Genomic DNA, 4,816 nt, shown 5'->3' with positions numbered 1-4,816 from the left:
TTAAAGAACAGTAAATAGCTATCCTTCTCAAACTATTCCTAAAAACAGAAGAGAAAGAAACTCTTCCTAAGTCATTCTACAAGGTTATCATTACTTTGATACCTAAGCCAAAGACACTATGAAAAAAGAAAACGAAAGAACAATATCTCTGATGAATATAAATGCAAAAATCCTCAGAAAGTATTAGCAAACCATATTCAACAATATGGTTTTTAAAGGCCTAGTTTACCATGATCAGTGAGATTTATTTTAGGAATGCAAGGATGGTCCAATATCCACAAATCAATCACTGTAATATACTACATTGACAAAATGAAGGATAAAAATCCTGTGATCATATAAATAGATGCAGAGAAAGCATTTGACAAAGTTCAACCTCCATTCATGATAAAACTTTCTAACAAGTATAAAGTAAACATACCTCAACATAATAAAGATCATATGAAAAAACCACAGCTAACATCATACTCAATGGTGAATCCTCAAAGTTTTTTCTCTAAGATATGGCACAAGACACAGATATCTACTTGTGACGCTTTTATTCACCACCATACTGGAAGTTCCAGCCACAGTAATCAGACAAGCAAAAGAAATAAAAGGCACCCAAACTGGTAAGGAAGAAATAAACTGTTCACTATTTGTGGATGACATTATACTATATACAGAAAATCCCAAAGGTCCCACCAAAAAACTATGAGAACTGATAACCTCAATAAAGTTGCAGGATACAAAATAGGTAGAAATCTATTGTATTTCTATGTACTAATAACAAAATACCAAATAGAAAAATTAAGAAAACAATACCATTTACAATTACTCAAAAGGAAAAAAAATAATACATAGGAATAAATTTAACCAAAGTGGTGAAGGTCCTGTACTCTGAAAAACATTGAGGCACCAATGGAAGAAACTGAAGACATAACAAATAAATGGAAATACCTAGCATGCATGTGGATTAGAAGAATAATGTTAAAATACCCATACTACCAAAAGCAATCTACAGATTCAATGCAATCTCTACAAAACTGCCATTATTAATTTCCACAGAACTAAAATAATCCTAATATTTCTGTGAAACCACAAGATACCCCAAATAGCTAAGGCAAACTTGAGAAGGAAGAACAACGCTGGAGGTAGCACAATCCCCAATTTTAAACTATATTTCAAAGCTGTAGTAATCAAAACAGTACAGTACTGGCACAAAACAAACACCTAGATCAATGGAACACAACAGAGGGCCCAGATATGAACCCACACTTATGTGATCAATTAATATATGACAATGCAGGCAGGAATATAAAATAATAAAAGGACAACCATTTCAATTAATGATAACAAGAAAACTGGACAACTACCTGCAAAAGAATGAAACTGGACCACTTTCTTATACCATACGTGAAAAAGAACTGAAAATGAATTAAAGGCTTGAATGTAAGACAGGAAACCATACAATTCTTACAACACAGGCAGTATACTCTTGGGCATCAGCCTTAGCAATATTTTTCCAGAACTGCCTCCCCAGCTATGTGAAACAAAGGCAAAAATAAACAATTGGGAATACAATTAAACTAAAAAGTTTGGCACAGCAAAGGAAACTATTGACAAAATGAAAAGGCAACCTACTAAATGAGAGAAGGCATTTCCAAATGATATATCTGAAAAGGGGTTAATACGGTAAATATATAAAATATACAAAGAACTCTTACAACTCAGCATCAAAATATAATAATTGAATTAAAAATGTGCACAAGATCTGAATAGACATTTATTCAAAGAAGGTATCCAAATGGCCAACACATGAGAAGATGCTCCAAATCAAGAATCATCAGGGAAATGCAAATCAAAACCACAATAAAATATCCCCTCACAACAGTCAAAATGGCTAGTATCTCTCTGTATTTATGAGAAAAATAACTAATAGTTACCAGAGGCGAGGTTGGTAGAGGGACAATAAAATAAACTAAGGAGATTAAGAGGTACAAACTTAGAGTTATAAATAAGTCATGGGGATGAGAAGTACAGTCAGGAAATATAATAAATAATACTGAAATATCCTTGTAACAAGATGACAACTGTACTTATCATGGGTAGTGCTGTGTAATGTTTGCTTATTTTTAAAGCAGGTTTACAAGTATCAGCTGGAGCTAGGAAGAATATTTGTAGGATTGGACTTTTAGGATTCTTGATTAATGGGGTCAAAGTGTAAGACCAGGTAATAAAAACTTTAAATATAAAGTGAGTGATACTTTCTTGAGATACAGGCTTTAACACACTGGCCATGAGCTGAGATGATAGGGCAAATTCACTGTGTATATAGTTCTTATAAGCCTGGGAGATAAAAACCACAGCCAATACTCCGTGTAGTAGAAATACCTAAGTTTTGTTCTGATAGATGGCAAAGGAAGAAATAAAGAAGCTAAGGAAAATGAACATGTTGCAAGATATACATGATGTAAAACTAGAAGATCTGGTGAGTTGTCTTCCATAAGGCAGCTCAAGATATGTATTACTGGCCAAAAACATCATGAAAGCACTGGAGAAAGTAATTCCAGGATCAAAAGAAGTTCTGTGGTGATTCTCCTCTGTAAGTCAGGGCCAGCTGTAGAATGATGTTACATAGCCTTCTCATTAACATACATGGAGATGATAAGTTCCTAAAATAGGAGGGGCCACTTGGTCCTGCATTAACAACTAGAACCAGGAATCTTCAATTATCATAATAACCAACAAGGTCAAGAGAGCAGGCAATAGCATTTGACCTCCGGGGAGTTGAGATCATTAATGTAGTACAGTGTCCATAAAGGTAAGAGAACAAGGATGTTATTTAATATCTGTTATATTAAAAAAAAACAAGAATAAAGAGACAGACTACAAGAAGGTACTCATTTCAGGGGGATAAAAAGTTGATGAATCTGAGGGGTTTGAAGTGGCGGCAGGGTGGGAGGTTGGGGTACCAGGTGGTGGGTACTATAGAGGGCACGGATTGCATGGAGCACTGGGTGTGGTGAAAAAATAATGAATATTGTTTTTCTGAAAATAAGTAAATCAATTTAATAAAAAAAAAAAGTTTATGATCCCAGCCATCAAAAGAAATGAAATCTTGCCATTTGCAACAACATGGATGGAACTAGAGCGTATCATGCTTAGTGTAATTCTAAGACCTGAACTGATTTTCAGACCCATGGAAATCTAGGGAGAAAAACCCTATAGTACCAACGGGAATATACACTCTGAAGATTCTCCAGTCTTTCCTCATAGACACCTATAGCCAGTCACTCAAGTGACTGTACCTGGGGAAGTGGGAAATGAGAAGATATACTGAGGTCTACTGAATATTGAAGCTGAATTGGAACCCACACCTGGAGACCCACAGGGTCATGATGACCCCATTATAATTGGAGCCTATTAGAGTCTTACAATAAATTTTAAAATGGAAACTTATTTAAAGTCTAGTTACAGTGAGTGCACTTTGTTCAAGAACCCATCCAGGGAGTGTGTGTGTGTGTGTGTGTGTGTGTGTGTGTGTGTGTGTTTCCTGAGTATCTGAGGGCACTGTTGAAATTCACTGACTTGGCAGGTGGAGTAACTCTAATTTTAGATCATCAGATACCAGGTTTATGGAGTAAGATCTATTATTATAAGGAATGTCAAAATAAAACTTCTAAATGCCCTTACTCAACATGCACAGACATCAACATAGGCCAGAATGACAGAGACTAATGATACCATAAGAAGACCTAAACCAATCATAGTTGGTGGAGCCTAGAATTTATCCATTTTATGTGCCATCCTGGCCCTCACAGAAACCAAATGGATCCTAGAGAATGGACACAGAGTACCACTGATGTAATAAGGTAGAATCTCTGATCACAACTGTTCTGCTGCATGTACTGTAATTGTTAGACCAGGTACAGCAGCCCATGGTATGTGGCTATTAATTTAGCAAATGTATTTCTCACTACAATCAAAATGGCATCAGAAACAGTTTGCATCAATGAAACAAGATGGGATTGGGAGGGAGACAAACCATAAGTGACTCTTAATCTTACAAAACAAACTGAGGGTTGTTCGGGGGAGGGGGGTTGGGAGAAGGGGGGGTGGGGTTATGGACATTGGGGAGGGTATGTGCTTTGGTGAGTGCTGATTCACAGACCTGTACCCCTGGGGATAAAAATACTTGTTTATAAAAAATTAAAAAATTAAAAAAAAAGAAAAGAAACAGTTTGCATCTACATGGTATGGAAATTATTCTCTTATACTTTTGTCTCACGGCTGTTTATACTTTCATTCTGTGTTAAATAATCTAAAGAGACCTAGATCATCTCAATCAACTGTGTGTGGGATCAGAGAAATCACACTTATGTGTACACTGACAATAGTATGCAGATTGAAAAGAGAAGCAAGGTGACTAGTACAATCGAAGACTTTGTAAGACAAAGTGGAAGAGAAAACCTGTGAAGATTCATAGACTGGCCATCAGTGAGAACTGCTATCAATTTTTATGGGTGCAGTGATCAGGATACTCTCATCAAAGTAAAAGATAAATGACTACATTTTGCAGTAGTAAGAAAACAGCATTGTGCCTGGTAGCTTTTTTTGCATTCAGGAGGCAATGTATTCCAGGAATATTGGCACAGGAGGCTTTCAGCTTAAGTGGAGCCAAGAGAACGGCACTATAGTAGACATGGCCACAATCCAATCAGCCCTTCTTCTCGGGACATAGGATTCACAGAACCTAGAACGTCAGAAGTGTTGGTGGTAGAAAGAGATGCAATCTAGAACTCAGAGAAAGTTCTGGAGGGCATAGTCACAATGC

The sequence above is a fragment of the Mustela nivalis genome (genome assembly GCF_964662115.1).
Source record: "Mustela nivalis genome assembly, chromosome: 9".
NCBI lineage: Eukaryota > Metazoa > Chordata > Mammalia > Carnivora > Mustelidae > Mustela > Mustela nivalis.
The sequence above is the reverse complement of the archived record's forward strand: the minus strand, read 5'-3'. Positions refer to the sequence as shown.